Raw genomic sequence first — 20,199 nt, 5'->3', positions numbered from 1 at the left:
CCCTACAAGAAAGAAAACTGGTGAGATTAGACTTTGTGTAGACTTAAGGAATTTGAACCTAGTGTCACTCAAAGACAACTACCCCTTACCCAAAATGGACCACATCCTTCAAAGAGTAGTAGGAGCCTCAAGAATATCATTGTTGGATGGTTTCTCAGGTTTCAATCAAATCCTGGTGCACCCTGATGATCAAGACAAGACTGCATTTACTACCCCATGGGGCACTTTCAAGTATGTGAAGATGCCCTTTGGATTGAAAAATGCAGGGGCAACATTTCAAAGAGCAATGGACATTGCTTTTGCAAAGGAAATTCATGATTTCTTGGTCATTTACTTAGATGATCTTACACCCTTTTCAAAATCTGACCAAGAACACTTGAAACATTTGAGACAAATTTTCATAACATGCAGGAAATATGGTATTTCCTTAAACCCCAAGAAGTCATTATTTGGCTTGGAAGAAGGGAAACTTTTAGGACACATCATTTCGAAAGATGGCATAAGAATTGATCCAGATAGGATACAAGCTATCCTACAAATGCCTCACCCAAGGAATGTCAAGGAGCTGCAAGGATTCTTAGGAAAAATCAACTTTTTGAGAAGGTTTATCCCAAATTTAGCAGAGTTAATCAGATTACTAAACAATATGCTAAAGAAAGATTCAAAGGTCAAATGGACTGTTGAAGCAAAACAAGCTTTTGAAAGTATAAAATTGGCCTTGACTCAAACCCCAGTGTTAACTAACCCTCAGTTTGACAGAGACTTCATCATTTTCTCCTTTGCCTCCCAACATACTATTGCTGCTGTTTTATTACAGAAAGATGACCAAGGGAGTGAAAAGCCCATTGCTTTTTTCAGCAGAGCTCTTAGAGATGCCCCCCTAAAGTACCAAATAATGGAGAAACAAGCCTATGCCTTAATCAAAGCCATCAAAGACTTTAGGATTTACATCCTTTACTCCCATGTTGTAGCTTATGTACCAAGTCCTATTGTCAAAGACATCCTCACACAAGAAAACTTAGAGGGAAGAAGAGGAAAATGGATTGCAAACATACTTGAATTTGACATTGAAATAAAGCCTACAAAGCTGATAAAAGGGCAAGGTTTGGCCAAGTTAATGACAGAAGCAAATTTCCAAGCCTTAGATATCAACCAACTGGACAGTGAAACAGAGCTGGCGACTCCAAAGATCAATGTAGCCTTTGAACAATCTCCATGGTACTCTGATATCTGTTATGTGTTACAAAACCTGTGTGCTCCCCCAGGACTGTCCAGAACTAAGTCTAGGTTCCTAAAAATGAAAACATCTAAATTTTGTGTGATAGATGAGAATCTACTCTGGAAAAACCATGAAGGTATTTTGCTGCACTGTCTTCTTGAGAGTGAAACTGACAATATCATGCAAGAATTCCATGCTGGAAACTGTGGTGGACATTTGTACTGGAAGTCCACCGTAGACAAGATATTAAGGGCTGGTTATTACTGGCCCACTATGTTCTCTGATGTGAAGAAATTCACAACATCATGCCACAAGTGCCAACTGTTTGAAGGCAAAAGACAGTTGCTGCCACTTCCTTTGAGGCCCATTGCAACAGAGAGACCTTTTCAACAATGGGGCTTGGATTTCATTGGAGAAATTCATCCCTCATCTTCAGGACAACACAGATGGATCTTGACAGCAACAGACTACTTCACCAAGTGGATTGAAGCTGCCCCATGCAGACAAGCAAATGATTCAGTAATCATTCAATTTTTGGAAAACAATATACTGGCTAGATTTGGCTGCCCAGACAAGATAATAACAGACAATGCTGCTGCCTTCAGATCCAAGAAGATGGTGAACTTCTGCCATAAATTTCACATTACTTTGGGCCATTCTACAGCTTACTATCCTCAAGGAAATGGCCTTGCTGAATCATCAAACAAAAGCCTGATAAACATCATAAAGAAAGTGCTGGAAGAGAACAAAAAGAACTGGCATAAGAAACTAGTAAATGCTTTATGGGCAGACAGATTAACCACTAAAAGATCAATTGGGACCAGCCCATATGAGTTAGTCTATGGATTAGAGGCCAGATTTCCTTCATCACTAGGAGTGCCGGTTATGAAACTCCTACAAGAAAGCCAAGCAGAGCCAAATGACATGCAAAGAAGGATTAACCAGATAATTTGTCTACAACAGACCAGAGAACAAGTTTTCAGCAGAGTGCAGATACTACAAGAGAAACTGAAAAAGGCCTTTGATAGACGAACCAAAGCGGAAGATTTCAATGTGGGGGACAAAGTTCTAAAGTGGGATGCAAGAAGAGAAGAGAAAGGAAAACATGGGAAGTTTGATTCTTTATGGAAAGGACCATTTTCTGTCCAAGCAGTACAAGGTAATAACACTTACTTCCTAAAAAGTTTGACTGTGACTGAAATGGATGAAGGTCCTGTCAATGGCAGGATGCTGAAGCACTATTTTGACTGTTCACTATGATAGAAATTCAGAGGTTCATTGTATATATGCAGTTGTACATATTCCTTTTTGATTTAAATTGTATAAAGAGGTTTTCCCAAATGCTGCACCTAGCAGCAACAAGCAGATAGAATCAGAGGTTCTCCAAGAAGGAAACACACTATTTTGACACATTCATGCAGCAGATTTCAAACTCAAAGGTGGGCAGTCAAGGAAAAAGGCAATCTGACCTGCTGTTCTTGGTCTTTCAAAAGAAAAACCATCCCCATGTGGAGCCACTGTTGGATACCTATAGTAATAGGTTTCATATTTCATGATTAGCAAGAGAAAAGCCAAATATGCTCTGCTTTGGTATCCCAAAGATCCCATATTTGCTAGAAAGCAAGAGCTGGGTAAAGTGTTTCAAGTATTGAGGACCTTATTTCAATTTTTGTGGATGATTCAACAGTTTAATCTGGATCATGCCATGTTTCAATTTTGTGTTGTAGAATAGAGAAAGAGGTCTGTCCAAACAGCTTAATCTTGGCAGACAAGTAGTTCAGGTAGAGAAGCAAAGGTTCCCAAAAGTTTAATCTGGGACCTTGGAAGACATAAGGGTAGAAGTAGATAGAGAGAAAAGGAAAAAGCCAAAGAAAAGAAAAGGCAATTGAGGGTTGCAAGTCCAAGTGCCCCTCCAAGAAGAAACAAAAAATGCTAGGAAGATAGTTGGGTAGGCAGTTGTGGTTGCAGAAAGAATATGATCACCATTACACAGGCATCAATAGGTCTCTTGCCAAGGCAATAAAGCTATCAGCAAACAAAGTGGTGAATTCCATGAAATTACAGCAAAGAGGATCACTAACTTCTTTTCTTTTCCCTCTCTAGTCCATCACTAACACCCCCTTTCTAATTCCCCTCCTTCATTCATATTAACCCCTAATTCTACTATATAACCTCCCTTATCTTACCCCACCCCTAATAGTATTAACACTAAGGTGTATAAAACCCCAAATCTTATGTATATTCCCTCCCCTAGGCATAATAGCCGTGTATTTCTCAAAAGGGACCAAATGGCATCTGGCCACCTTGGTGAACCTATTCCACCCTTTTTCCCCTTTGCTGCAAGTTAATTTGCCCTCAAATCTCCTCTGCATTGCTAAAACCCCTTTCCAAACCCATTTTGCCCATAAAACCTTTGCAAAGGTTAATGCCCGCCTCTGGCACGTTTCCCAATCCTACCGCATTGTGGTTGAGCCAAAACAGTTGCAAAAACCCACATAAAACCCATAAAGTTTGATTTTTCCGCCCGCAGTATTAAAGGCGCATGTTTCCCCTCCGCCAGCCGTCGGATCAAGCCCATCAGATCCGACGGCCCACAGCAATATCGGAGCGCTTCCCGTGGCTGCACGTTAACTTCCGGGAAAGTGACGTTGCGCCTTGTCACGCCTCCTCCACGCGTCGAGCAATGAACCATCTCGGAGCCCGCTCTGACAGCCCCTGCGCCGTACCTAAACCGCCCCGAGAAACCGCGGCGGTTAAGGCTTTAACCGTGACCGCTACACTTTAACCGCCACCTACCCGCCGCTGACTCGCCGCCACGTCCTTGCCTGCTCGTACCTGCCTCTCCTATTGGCCCACCTCACTGCTGACTGGGCTGCCACCTCGCCGCCCCCTTGACCAATCACCCACTGCCACGTCGCCCGATGACGTCAGCTGACGTCACCTCACCATGACCCACCAATGACGTCATGCTGACGTCAGCAGGAAAAAGCGCCAAATTGGTAAAATAACCCATATTTACCAATTTTACCCGTGTTTTTACCATTTTACTGTGATTTCTGCTGAACGCTCTGCATGACCGTTTGAACTCAAATTTTCGCCAACCAGTCGATTAGCCCGGGCGACCTCCTCAAAAAGCAGCTGTGCACCTGTGTTTCAACCTCTGCTCGTCGAATTACAGGTATTTAGACCATTTCGCCCTCCATACGACCTTCATTAAGCTCAGATTTGCTCAGAGGGATAATAGAACCATAAAAACGATATTTACACCGTTCATTTCCCTCCATTCATCCACCATTGTCATTGTGAGGGCCAAGAAACACCGGCAGAGCTTTAGAAACCTGCAATTCGCATATAACCTCTGTAATTCTGCGTTTTCCCAGCAGAATTCCTAATAGACATAATTCACCCGGTTGGAGAGTTCAGTTAGGCCACAGAGAAGTTCTGTCACTAAACTCCAGTAGTATTTCAATTGCTATTGAGAGAATTCCTCTTGAATACTCAAAACCTCAACTGTTTCCACAGAAAACTGCCTCCAGACTGTGTTTTACTATTCCACCTGTCTACCTACAATTATTGCAACTTGAAGAGCTATGGAGACCCCGATTGCACTGAATATTAAGCCCATCAATGCCCCTCACCAGGAATTAGCATGGAAAGCCCTGGGGGACATGGACTACCAAATGCTGGATTGGTTCCCCATGGGAACCAAGTACAATGTGCTAATGTTGAATGAACTAAGAGCCCAACACCTCAGTGGGGCAGATATCTTGGGGATTTGGGAGTCAAATTTGCCCATATACAACCTTCCCCAAGTCAATCCAATGCCAGAGCTTATTTATAGCTGCCAGGAATGCTATGACCCCAGCCAAAGAGCAGTCATGAGCCCCACAGGCCTAGTCCTGTTCCAGATCACCCCAGAGAGCATAAACCAGATGCTGTGCTTCAATACAGCCAAGAAATTGACCCCTCTGTCCATGCAGAATCTGATTAACACAGAGATCAAGCTGTCCAGTGACCAGATTGTCAAAATCAACCAACTGTTTGTCACACCAGGCTCTGAAACAGTCAGAACCCCTCCTATTGGGTACCATTGTCTGAATGAGTTGGGCAGAATGTTGGTGGATCTAATTGGCTATGTCCTAGGATTCAGGGGGCTGGAAGATGTAGATGAAAGCATAATGGCAATGCTGTCCATATTTGCCCCTGGTAAGCCTCCAGCTGTGCAGTATGATTATGCAACTTACATAGCAGAGAAAATCCATGATCAGTTCATGAATTTGAAAAGGGAGAGACTGTTCAGGTACAGCTCCTATATATATCATTTATTCCTTTTCTATCAGCCAGCTACCTTCTCTGTTCCTTTGAGGCCACTCAATGCCCAAGGAAGCCCAAGATCAGTTGTTTTCTGGACCTCTGTTTTTCATTTTACCTCAGTATCACCCTATACATACTGTGAATTTATTGATTTATTTGTTCATCCGGCCCTAACAGCTCTGCAAGGTACTCCTCCTCCTAGATTGACCGATGAAATGAAGAGGATTCTACATTTGAACAAATCTTACAATATTGGCAACTGGTACTTCTACCAGAACCACACAGTCATTAGGATATATGGCTGTGAATTGAACCCATTTAGATTGCCAAGGTATGTCCCCATGAGGCTTTTTGCCTTAGAGTATTTCAGGCAGTTTGGGAACTCAGATTACCTTCACTTTCAGAGTAGAAACAAGAAGTCACAATTGAAGGTAAGAAGTCAGCTAGGTTCCTTCCTGTATAACAAGAAAGAGGAAGGGTGGAAAGAGGCACACAGCATCCTGGAAGGCCTCAGATTGCAGACCAGTTTTGAATGGATTCCTTATGACCCCAATCATTCTATCTCCCTCAGGAGAATTAGATACAAATTGGGCAACTATGCACATAAAAGACAACCTGAAATTGAACAGTATGCCAATGCACTAGATTGGGAAGAGGGTACACTAGTAGAACAAGTCACTGAGGTAGAATTACTTGAGAAAGAAGCTAGGAATGTGCAAAAAGAAGCTGACTTGGAAACTTGTGGACAGGTGCCCCTCTCCTACAGAAAGCAAAGTGGAACAGCGGCTGGATCTTCAGCAGCACAGCAGCAAACTACTGAGAAGACATCCCAGGCAGCAGGCAAAGACAAAGGTAAACAGGTGGAACAGCCACCTGAATTGACAGAGGAACAAGTTGACACCTTGCTACAGCAGCAAGAAGAAATGGAACAGCAAGAAATGGGGCAGCAACAAGAAAAAGCACAGTCCAGTGAACAGCAGCCCTTGCAGCAGGAAAAGGGGACAGATTTACCTAGTAACACTGAGCAGCAGCCCCAAACAGAGGTGCCTCCCAGGACAGATATCAATCTAGACACCTCAGTCCTCCAAACACCGCAGAAGGAGGATGTGACAAGGAAAAGGGAGAGAGAGACCCCCCACACCTCATCCTTCATCAGAGGAGAGAAGAGACAAAGACTGAATGACTCCCAAGAGGAGGACATAGCAGTAAGACAAGCCATGGGCATGGGCCCACCCAGTGGAGAACTTTCGGCCAGCTCATCTCAGCGTGGACATGACATGACTATGGGAGGAGAGGTCAGCTCCTCCGGTCAACATAGAAAAGGGCAGTCAAGTATAAAGCAGCAATTCATTGACATCAAAAGGAGGAGTGATCCCATAAAAGTGCAGCTGTATGATCACTTGCTAAACCTAGCTCCTAGCAACCAGCAGAGACTCATGTCTGCTTTCGATGTGAGTGAAGGCAAAATGATAATGAGCCACTTCATGCCCACAACTTTGCAGCCTCAGTCCACCTCAGACTATCTAAGAACCAACATGGAGGTTCTTGCCAAAGACATACACCCCATGGACAAGATTGAATTACATAAGCAGACTGGTGAAATGGTGTATGCCTCCCTGGCAGATGAGACATTGGAAAACTATAAACTAAAGAGCAGCCTGGATAACACAGCTTCTCAGCTGGAGTTAGAAAGAGCATCATCACAAGCCAAGGACAATAGGATCAAGTCCTTGGAAGAGGTAATTATAGAGATAGGGCATGATCCTAAAGATGTCAAAGGCATCCAAGAGCTCCTGAAGATAAGGGATGCAGACATGGCAGCCCTAAGAAAGAAAATCAAACTCCCGGCCACCATCCATCCACAAACAGATGAAGTTGCCCAGCAAAGGCAAGAAAAGGATGCTACAGATCTGCTGGTGTCCTTATACAAAGAGCTGGTCAGGACTCAGGACCAGCTAGGACAAACTGAAGCTGCAAAGGCAGCGCTGCAAGAAACCCTGAAGCAAAGAGAAGAGGGCCAACCCTCCCAGCCTCCTCCTGTCATAATAAATCTTGAGGAAACCCCTCCAAAGATTACTCCTCCTCCTCAACAAACAGAAGCTACAGCACCATCCACAGCAGCAACAACTACAACATCAGAACAGGCTGCTAGTTTAGACATGCAAAAGCTGCAAGCTGAGATCCAAGCCATGAAATCTCAAATGAAAGAGCTGGATGAGCTTAAGAAAACCTTGACTAAGGTAAATGAAAGGTTTGACAAGAGCAAACAGAATGAGGCAGCCAAGGACAGAGAGGTAAAAGCTCTTAAGAGGAGAATTGCTGAACTAGAGAAGGAGCTTGCACTAGAAAAGGTGACAGCTGAAATGAAAGCAGTGCTATGGAGCAACATTGGGCGGTCCATTGCCAACCAGTGGCAATATATTGAGACCATGGATGAGCAAATGGTGCTCATCACTAAAGCAAACAGAGAAATACAGAGGGCCAGGGCAAGCCTTGGACACATTCCAGAAGCTGCTACTAGGATAATCAATACTCTGAACTATAAGACTAGCTCTCAATTAGCTGTCATGGGAATCACCAACAGGACAGAAACAATTGCTGTAGCCAAGAGAGTCATAACATTGAGGAACCTGGTTGGAACACTGGAGAGGAGGACACATGATATGCAAACTGAAATCAACAGATTCCTGGAAAAGTTCGTGGCACTACAAAACAGAGGCCTCCCCAGCATTTTAAGCAGTGTAGGAAGACTGCTCACCCTAGAGAATTACAATAAGAGAATTGATGCCCAGGCAGTAGCAGAGATTGCACAACCACCCAGCACTTCAGCAGAGCCAGGGCCAGCCACCGGGCAGAGTATGTATGACAGGGTGGAGAACCTGTTTTTCCTCATGAATGAAGTTGACCATCTGTTTGATACACCACCTAACTTCTTCAAATTCACAGAAGCAGATGAAACTCTAGGGGCAATCTTAGCACACCAACTGCCCACACAGGATGCCTGGAGAAATTTGACACAGACAGTTTTGTCAGGCCAGAATCAGTAACGCCATTTCTACAGGCAAATAAGCATACATGCGCAGGCACAATTTTGAAGAAAGATATCTACAGAGAAGAGGCAGAGGCTGAGCCAACTCAGCAGGACCATTGACTCACCACAAGCAACAGTCACAATCACAGGTGACAAGTCCAGGATACAGCGTACAAAGCCTTAAAGACAGATCTTCCAGCATTTATTCAGAATATCTCGACCGACTTAGCTGTTCCCAAAGGCTAAAATATCTTCTGACAGAGCATTAAAATGCCTGTACTCTGTAATCAATGCTGCATTAAATTTTGATCTTAATATCTTAAGTAGTTGGTAAGAATGTAAAATCTGAGATAACTCAGAACTCAGATATTTTGTAAATCACCGCAAGTATATATTCACCCTTCACAGCAGTTGAAGGGGTTGTTGCAATTTTCTTTGAAGAGCTCTCGCTCATTGTAATATTTTCAGAGAAGTAATACAAAGGAATAATGGAATTTCCAAGGCTTGGTGTTCTTTGATGTATTGTGGTGAAAGATGAATGTTACAGGATTCCAGGGTGTTGCATAAAACAATAAGTATTCTCAAATCTCTTTGTTATATGTTTTCGAGTCTTTTGTTCTCTTTTGTTGTTCAAATGTTTTACACTTGATAGCAAGGTGAAAGGATAGTTCCAGGATTTAACCATGTTTACCCTGGACTCAAACTGAGCTATTATACATGTTTTCCTCAGATACAGTGACAGAATTGTAATTCTTAATTGCTGCATTTCAAAACTGTGTCTTTTACTGTGACAGGCATTCTCAGGGATTCAATTTTTGCCCCTGAGACCTCCGTCTTTCTCCTCTTAAAGTTGTCTGTTGGAAATATATAGACAATAAGTGAAAATTCTTAAATGCTTTCACTGTTTGTGTTACCTGTTTCCAGTCATTTAATCAAAAATCTGTTCTATTAAACACTCAAATGGCCCTGTAAGTTCCATCTTTCATCTCAAAATTTCAAACACATATAGCCACAGACTCCATTGCCCAATGGTACTCAACCTCTCTGAAAACTACATCACTAGAATCTAAAAGGAGTTTCATCAACCAAAACATAAACAAAACCAGTGTATAATAGCTAGCCTAAAACCCTATCATAAACAGTTACAAATCATAAAGAGAGAGCCCTCTCTGATCACAGTTTGGCTAGAAACAGTGATCCAAAGATTGGTTAGTGGTTACCCCGGCCGTATTCCCTTGGGAGTCATAGGGAACAACCTGGGTGTTAACATCCTCAAAGGTCTAGGTCCACATTTGGATCTAGCATTTCCCAAAAGTCCATGTTGTAGCAATTTTTCAAATCTCCAAATTTTTGGATTCATTCGAGATTTTTAAAACTTTTGGATCCATTTGAATTTGAGATTTTCCATTTTCTTGCTATAGTTCACGTGTTGAGCATCTATATAATTCAGATATGGGAAATTTCAAATGTCCCATTTTAATGAAAATTTAGATTTTTGACTTATGTTATCTAGAAATTTTCACCATCCACATCATTTCTTCCTCTTTTTCCCTTTAGCTTCCATTTCATGTTGCTGCACCACTCCTTTTTATCATCAATGATTCCACGTTAGACTGGGTCCAAGCGGTGAGCTCTTGCTTATCTGATCATCTAGGTTTTTTTAGACCTTTGGATTTATCTAGATCTAGAAAAATCCAAAAGTGATAATTTAACAAAAAATCGTATTTATGGATTTCCAAATTCTACGTCACCTATCACAAAAGATGACACATAGATGGTCTTGTCAAATATTTTGCACTACCATGCCATATCATCTCACCATGTCGATATGCCACATTATCCTAAACCTTCCCGTGTGCCATATCAACATGGTACATCATACTTCCTCATAAGTGCTTGCCTATTCGTAGGGTTTGATAATGCTCATGTGGCTCCATGTCACTTCCAAGTAACCTGCTACTATAGAATCCATATCCAAGGTTTTTTCAACAATCTCTTTATAACAAATTATGGATGTCTAGATATTCGAATCTCGACAGATTTTGGATCCCTAGTCTTGTCACTTGACAGATCTTGCTAGCACCATCAATAGATCTTAACAAAGCCTTAATTTCACTCTTTTTTGGTTTGTTTGAAAGATCACCAAACTACCAGGGAATTGAAGAAAGGTCTTTGATGCCTAAGCTAGTGTGGTTGATGAAAAACTCATAGATTCCATCTCTTTCAAGTGGCATTCTATTCACTGGGCATTGAGAAGCCTTGGGCTAGTTGACACGTAGTGATCAACATCTGGTTCTACTTGGGGACACGTTGCTGCGCTGTAGGAATGTGAGAATCCAGAATCTGCATCCATGCAACACACAACAAAACAGAAGTAGCATCCATCCAAAAATCATCATATAACATTAAGCACAGGAAAGATATAAGCTCTTCATTTATTAACTATCTAGTAATATTAAAAGTAAATCTAATCCTAAAACATAAATAAAAATGTTGAAAAAAAAACAAGGAGTAGGGTTAGAAATACAGAGGATGCCCCATGGCATCAGATGTGTTCAATATAGTGTATACTGAGCATTTGCCTGCTTTCAGGCAAATCTATCGGCTGCTTGTCGGATGTGCCATGTCCAATTCTGCATATAATAGGACTTTTCCCTATCCGAAAATCAAGCTGCTCGCGGCCGTCTGATGCATCAAATCTTCTTCTCATTTTCTTTCTCTTGCGCTTTTTCTTCGTGGCAGGCTGTATTACTGATGACGTGGTACTTTCTGCTTCAAAGCTCTCAGATGAAGTATGTAAGATATGCGTGACATGTCTTTCTTCATCTTGCATCTGATCTTTATCGGTTTTAATTTTATCTAGATCACCTTCAATTAACCACCTTTCAATCGAACCAATGACCTCCTCATAATAAGATGGAGCTTGTTGCAACAAATAAGGAGGCTCCTTATCTATTGACATTCCCTGGTTTCTTTCATCCTCTAACCGCTGTTGAAATTTATGTACCTGTATTGTAATGGCATCTATCTGGCTAGAGTGTTCAACTTTCATAGCATTGATTTCCCTGGCATGGTCTTCTTCCATATCTTTTATTACTTTATCGTTCTTTTCCTTTATGGTCATCAAGCAATGCTGCATAGAGTTTATCTCTTTCTTATGATTTGCTTGCATGGTAGCCAATTGATTATTATGATCGAATGTCATGATAGTCATTTCTTCATCCATAGTTAATAACTTGTTTTGCATAGAATTAATTTCCCTATCATGATTAGCTTTCATGGTCATCATATTTTCCTCTAACCCTGATAACTTGCTTTGCATAAAACTAATTTCTGTGTCATGATTAGTCTTCATGGCCTCAATTTCCTTAGCATGCTGATTTTGCATGATCTCCATCTTCTTATTACGTTTTTCTAGGTGGGTGCATAAAGTTCTCACATCACTGACGTAATTAGTTTGATTGATCTCCATATTTTTTACCAGCCGCATTAGTTCTTGTATAATTTGCTTTTGATCTTCCTTTTCATTGTCAACACTGATTTTGTAATTTGTCCCTGCTTTTCCACTATCATGGATTTGATATGCAATGGTACAGGTGGATGGCACATTCTGATATGAAGAATTGTCTTGAAATCTTTCATCGACAGCTGGACCTTTTATAAGATTACTTTCATTCTGTTGCACAATTTTAGGGGCACAAGGCGAGCTATCTGGATCACCATATCTATCTTTAAAAGCATTGTAAATGTCTTGTAAAGAAGTGAAAGAGTCTTTAGGACAATTATTAAACCAATTCAAAGCATCACCCTCTAAAGAAAAGACAAATAGACGCATTTTGACATCTTCATGATCATATTGAGGAAGTCTACAATACATGACCGTTATACGATAAAAACTCCATAAATGCCTTCTAACAGCGGCTGAACCACCACTTGAGAACAAAGGTAATTTAGAAATGGCCACTTCCAATAAATCATGTAGCTCATCAATAAAATGACATGGTTTAAATGAATAATCCATGATGAAAAACGAGGGACCAAATGGATGATAGAGAGAGATCTATGCTCAAGAAAATCAAGAGATGAAATAAGTGGAGTCGCCACTTGAACAACGAATCTAATTCTATGATCCAAAAAGCAACCAACAAGCAGATATGAGGGAGGCTTCTTGTCTGGGAAAAATAAAAGAAATAAAATGGAGTCGCCACCCAAACAAGAAACGAACTGAAGAGTAGTTGTTGATATGACGAAAGATAAGGTGATGAAAAGATCCAAATGATGCCAAAAAATGTTGAATCTGCTAGCTCAAATGAGAGATGAGAAAGATGAAAGAATGATGAGAAATGAGAAGATGAATGTCGAATAAACCAAGGACAGAAAAAACTCTATCCCTGGCAACGGCTCCAAAAAACGTTGTCGCACAGATTGTCACGACAACGTTCAGACTGGGGGCTGTCACCCTAATCCCTGATCTATCCGTTTAAGTCGTCTCCCGCGGCTAAATGGGGTAGACCCTATGGGGCAAAGGATGACCAACTGTGGACTAGTTGGGTTGGGAGACACAGCAAGGAAAATTAGCACTTAATTGATTTTAGAAGTTAATGGACCAGTGCCTTATGGAGTTAATGATTAAATAATTGTTTATCAAATGCTGTAAAAATATGATCTTTGTAATTCCACCATTAACAATCATTTATCATTAAATAACCCAAGCAAAATGCAAGATATTCAACAAAAGTACAACGCTTTAATAATGATCCAGCTATTAAAATTCAAAGGATTATATGTTTAAAATAACCACGCAAATTTTAAATGCTAATCAGTTATCACTTTCATATAGCTAATCTTCAAATGAACATTTAAGCATGTTTAACCACATAAAAATGATAAACATTAATCCCACATCAAAAATCTATTAGCCTTAGCGAAATATACAAAAATTTGGAAACGTGACAAAAATATGCTAAGACTAAATGCGACACAAAATATTTCAAACAACTTTTATGTTTTTTATAGTTTTTTTTTTTTAGATTTAAAATCAATTATAGAACAAAGCTAAAGTCTAAAGCAAATTTTAATTCAAAATCTAAAATGAAAAATTATACGCTACACAACTAAACTAAATGAAATTATAAATAAATATATACAATTAAAATGAAATTTAAAACTAAAAATTATTAAAAAATCTAATTCTAAAAAAAAAATAAAAAATCTACTTTAAATGAATCAAACTCTAGGATCATTTTATGGCTTATATATATTTTATGATTTTATAAAGTTCCAAATTTAAAACTAAAAAAAAAACAAATAAATCTAAGACTAAAACGGATCTTTAACAAAATCTAAGTATTAAACTAATCTAAATTAAATGAGAATCGATTTTTTTTTTTTTTTTTTTGGTGAAAATTAACACACATTTCATAAAAAAAATAAACGCTAACCTAAAAATCAAATGGGATCAACTATACTTACATTAACCCTAAGCATGAAATAAAAAAAATAATCGAAACACTTTGTGTGCTTAGTGTGTGCAGGGGACGGCGGAGAAGAAATCCACACTCTGGAAGAGACAGCAGCGAGGCTTTCGAGCAACGAAGGAGATGGAGATAAGCCACAGACGCAGCCTGGCAGCGGGTGGTGAAATGAAGCTCCGTGGCAAGAGCAATTGCGTGAGGCAAGCGAAGAATGGAACGATGGGACAGAAAACGCAAATGGGCAGCGATGACTGCGTGATTTTCAATGTTTTTTTTTTGCACGCTGGCCACGCTAAGGAGATCACATGGATAGCTGAGTGTAGGAAGCTCCAACGTGAGGATGGCAAGTGGAGGAGAGTTGATGGAAAAGAGTGCTCAAGTGGGCCAGGAAGAGGAATATGTGAATGGATGAAGGGAAGAGGGAGCCGTAGCTGCTGGTTTGGAATGGAGAAAAGAAGAGCATGGCTGCAAGGAGACGATGAGTTGCAGAGATCCGCTGGTTGTGTAAGAATGCGTGGGCAGGAGTATGGCTGCGTGGATATGAGGGAAGGCGTTGAAGGTTGGGACGAAGCTGAGCAGCAATGCAGCTAAGGGTGCGTGAATGGCTGGCATGGACAGTGGTTGGAGGAAGCGCATAAGAGCTGCGTTGGGTTTCACGCAGAGTCAATGAGCAGAAATGGATACATAGAGGAGTTTGGAGGGCAAATGAGCATTTGGAGGAGTGCACAAATTTGTTGAGTGAGGGTTCGATAAAGCTTGGATTAGATAGCACGCAATTGAGGAAGACTGCAGCGTGAATGTAGCTGAGCTTGTTGGCAGGTTTTGCAGAAATCCGTAGTTTGGGTGAGCTGGAACGATGGATGTTTTGAAACAAGGAATGGCAGCGTGAATAGGAAAGCACAGTAGCAAACCCATAGTCCAAAAACTTAATTAAAATTTTGAATCATTCCTGCTCCAAATTGCTTGATAGAAACCCTGATTTTTTTTTCAAAAACCTGTACCTGCAACCTATAATGGAAAAAACAGAAAACCTAGAAGTAAAATGTGCCAGAAACAAAACTAAAACCCTAAAACCAGCTAAATATTTACAGATTTTCGACTCTTAAGCAGCCAGACTTGTCAATAATCCACAGTGATATTTTCATAATTTTAAACTTAATGTGAGATGCTTCAGAAAACCCCTCTTGCATTCATAAGAAAATTCAAATGATAAGCCCGGAATTAAACTGGTTGGGCTCTTTTAGAAAACGCAATTCGGGAGTTGGCTGGTTTAGCTGAGAACTTCCCCTAACGCCCAATAAACTCAATTAAGATTTCCTGCATAGCTTAAAATCAACCATTAACATAGAGGGAGAAAACAATAGTGAAATCCAGATCAAATGGAGATACCTGCCATTATATTTCAGAATCTAAACTATCATTCAAACCTTAGAGATCAGACAAGATACCTGTGCCTGAATCAATCTTCACCAAGCTATTATCAATGACTAAAAATAAAATTATGCAGAAAAATAAAACAATCTTACAACATTTCCAGAAGAGTAACACCAACAAGATTTTCAACCCCAAAGTATTTCTTTATTGCACAAAAAATGACTACAAGAGAGGTTTCTTTAGCACCAGACTCTCAAATCCAATCTGATCTCAAATGACCCCTAACACCTTATTTAAAAGAAAAATTCCCAACAGCTATAGTTCGAGTGATCCATGTCAAACTAATCTCGACCGTCGATGAAGATCAAAATCCCTTTTAATCTCATCCGTCGAAATTTTAAATGCATTTTAATATATTAAAAAATTAAAACTTTGCATTTATTTTCTCAAAGCTTTGACTTATTATTATTTTATTTTATTTTTCAAACTCATTTATTTTTAATTTATTTTTTAAATTTTATTTTATTTTAATTTTTTATTTTTTTTTAGTTATTATTTATTTGTTTTAGTTATTTTTTAATTTTTATTATTTTAATTTTTTATTTTTGGATCCTCGAACTTAACCTTTGGAAAAATCACCTAGGACCTAGGACTTAGGACTTATGAGGGGATTAAAACATTTTCTAACTCTCAAGACACTTTACATCATGACTTTTACAATTTTCATTTCAAGGGGGAAAACCCATTTGACATAGACCCTTATAGACCACCCAATTCTACAACACAACTATAATCTAACAGATCATTTACATAGACTCGACCAAGTACACTACGATTCCCCTAAGATTCTAATGACAAAATCCATTCCGGCTTTGGGGTTAAGCTGAAGGAAAACTCTGCCGATCATGGATCGATGAGACAAAAAATCTTCCGAAACGTAGATTATCACTAGAAAATTAGGTTTGCCTAGGCAATTTACATATATGACTAAGATTTGCTAAGATTATTTACAAATTACACATGCAGACTGGGTTTACAATATAACATGATCAGGTCGATGATGACTGTCGAATGGCACAGACATGTTGATTAGGCGCTATCCCTTTTTGCGAAAAATGGCGTGTATTGCTATGGGTAGTTGACACGTAGTGGTCAATACTACCCCAAATCAACAGTTTAGAAGCCATATTACGACCATAATCAAAGTCATCAATTTCACATTATCAATTCTTTCAACTAGGAGACAGGTGGAGCTCATATCAAATCATGACTTCATCATGCCAACAAGTTGTCATCAGCCATGCATTATCAATCCGAACTTGATTAAGTCATTCTCATAATCATAATACAATTTATTTTTGTCAGTGGGTGCAAACATACACCAAGGATTAGTCATGCAACTTCCACTTTCATGCTGAATCACACCTATACTTTAACTCAACCATTGTGCTAAGAATAAGGAGGCCAATCTCTGAATACCCACATAAGTCATCATGCCCCCATAGTATCGACATTAGGGCAAATCAACAATCGTCAAATGGTATCACCAGACATTAGGTCAAGTCCAAATTGTTATCGTAGAGAGATCTATAGTCAAAGCACATCTCAATCATCAATTCAAAGTTATTGTCAAGCATCATGATAAAACACTTTTCATATATACCAGTAATGCCAAATCATGTCATCCTCTTGTAGCACAAACATAGTGACATATCTATATGTATGTCCCGGTCACCTGCAAACACAAGTTCAGTCTGCATGTTCATGTTATGGTAAACATTCAAGCCTTTCCTGCTAACAAATCTTATCTGTGGCACTGACAACTTCTAGGTGACCATCTGATTTCATGCACAATACTTCACTATATGATCAACAATTTAACTCAACAACTTCATAAATCAGTTAACAATGGCAGAATATGTCAGGGACATCATGATTCAGAGTTTAGACAGCTTCAAAATGCTTTAGATGATGGTCAACAACAATCAAACCTTTGGTCGCTCCCTTCAGGTTAGCATGAGAGCAACTTTAGTTGCTTGGACGTTGTCTAGGCCTTAGCATGCGTGCGTCCAGGGACGAGATCTCCTAGATCTGTGACTGCATCCGAAACAGAAACCCTAATTTCTATACAGGCTTCAGATCTAAGACTCTGCTGCAGATCAATACTGTCAGATGCACATAAATCATACTTCAGCAGCATCGAATACAAATAGTAATAAGGTTAAGAATCTTGACAAGAGATTCTCCCTCTAACTGGGGATTTGCATCATTCATCCTCATTCATGTAATCAATCTATCTCTACTTTAATCATGCAACAATATATCTGTTAGATCATAAACATATGGCTATCAACATCATGACATCAATCTTTCATCAAAGGTTAGACTCAAAGCAGCAGATAGATTCAACATCATATCTCAAAGATTATGAACACAATAGCATTTTATGTCAAGTCACTCGATCAAGTTATTGTATCCAGTTTAACCATATTTCATCAAGACAAGACCATAGAAAGTAAGATATCTAAAATATCAAGCTTACACGTATACTTCTTGTTCACCACTAGAGTGGCACCTAATGATTATATGAAAGACTCCATGTCCAAGGATGACCCAGAGGACACTTGTACCATCATAAATCATCAGTCAACATAGTTTTTTAAATTCTATTTCTATTTCTCATCATCTTTCTTGTACCTAGATTCCACACCCTGCGGGGAATTGTAATAAGTGATACTAGTAATGATGAGGTTTTAGTATGAAACAGGCTTAGGATGTTGGGACTCGATCAGCAAATGAATACACCTTGGAATGTTTTTTTTATCTGATTAATTATCCCTTCTTTTTCAAAGGTGGATAATTTTTTGGGTTTTTTCACTCACTTTTTACCCCAAAGTCAGGGTGACGATTTGAAGGTTAAGCCCCTAACACATTTTAGTGCCTAGATTCGATGTATATTACCATACTAGATCACACAAAAAATTTCGTGGAATTTGGTTAGGTCTAGGCAGTTATTTTTTAATTTTTTAAATTTTCCGCACTGCGGAAATTGCAATAAAAATTGTATTTGTAATGTAATAAGCGTTGTCTAGAGAAGTTGTATAGGGTATGAGTAATGAAATTTGCACCTCTCACTCTCAACTTTCTACTATGACACACTTTGAGGGGTTAAAAATGTGTTTTGAATGCTCAAAACCCGCTTTTTCTAAGTTTAGTGAGAAATCTGGCAATTAATTAAGCCAAAAATTAAATAAATGGAAAAAAATAAATATCCACATATGATAAATGTTGTGGAAATGGGGTGGAAAATTACGACAAAGATAAAGTGAAGTTCCAAAGTGATGTCGACTCCTAAAATCAAGGAAATAACATCTGCTCAAATAATTATTGCATTAAATGAGAAAGTTGCTTACTTGGAAATTCGAATTTGTGAAGTTAATGCAAATTTGGGAGGATTTGGGAGAATATTTGGTGGATATTTTTGTGGGAAATTGTCCCCACATGGGTTACCACCCATATACACTTGTCACTCCATCATAAAATTCGAATTTGCCACATAAGGGAAGAAGAAAATGATGTTCACTTGCCAAAATTTGATTTTTACACTTGACATTGGAGCTCCATTTAACAAATTCGAATTTTTATTTGGGATTGTCACCTCATGCCACTTGTTTAATCACTTCTACATTGAGATTGGCTCTCATAGTTCTATATAATAGAGCCTTGAGTTCTCATTTGTATAATATTGTTACTAGCTATTGTGCTTGCGAAAGCACTGTTGCACTGTACGCTTTCAGAAATATCAATATAGACTTGGGGGTTTCATTCATGAGGTGTTCTTCATTTGGAAGTGTGATGAATTGTTGATCATTGGAATAATTCCTTTTACTCATGCTTTGATCTAATTTGTTTCCATATGCTCTTGTAGATTTGTTAATGTAGAGTTATCTTGCATTGACATTTGATTTAAAAGTATGCTCTAGATATAAAATGCTCTAGTTGGTTTTAAATAAATCTCTAGAGTTTCTTATAATTGTTTATTGCTAAATTTATATGGAACTAATTCTTGATTGAAGTTTTGTGGAGGGAACATCTTGTTGGAATCACAGAATCAAGCGTGAGGGGAAGTCTTTGGAGAGACCAACCCACTCTTAATACATTCTTTAAGGAGCTCTCATTTGTTCTTTGAACCTTCATAGTCTTATCTTACAAAGTGGTTTTGCAGGGGTTTTGGCACATAGCTTGTACACAAGCCAAACACTTCTTAATTTAAATCTTTTTTTAAAAACATTGTACTTCATTTCTTTCATTTGTTATCTAAGAGCTTGAAGATGGCTAAGCAAAGACGAGAGTTTACTCTCACTCTTTAGCTTAGCCTTTTGTAGATTATAACATATACATTTTATCTTGTTGATTTTTTCACTAATACTTAACTTATTTTGCAGTCATTGTTTGGATTGTTTTCTAACTCTTGTGTGGTAGATTTTGAAGAGCAACCTCCCGCAACATCTAACAAGTGTTTGCAGGACCTTTGGCAAATGTTGGGGGTTCGATTTCCAAGGATGTTGTGGGCCCTTTTGAGATTTATTTTGGCCAAGTCGAGTTCACTAGAGGGCTGCCCATTTTCCTCTCTAAGCTGTCGGCATTTGTAGGAAACTCACACCTTGTTTTCCTTGCATAATTTTTGTGAGATCTTGTCACTATTTTCTCAGGAAAGGAGGTCTAGTGTCCAAGTTTCAATCAATTATTGTGAGGACTCTCCTTGAAGTTTAGTTGAGGATTTTGAA

This window comes from Pinus tabuliformis, chromosome 8 (assembly GCF_031772625.1).
Source record: "Pinus tabuliformis cultivar Carrire ecotype Pingquan chromosome 8, CPIR1, whole genome shotgun sequence".
Lineage (NCBI taxonomy): Eukaryota > Viridiplantae > Streptophyta > Pinopsida > Pinales > Pinaceae > Pinus > Pinus tabuliformis.
The sequence above is the reverse complement of the archived record's forward strand: the minus strand, read 5'-3'. Positions refer to the sequence as shown.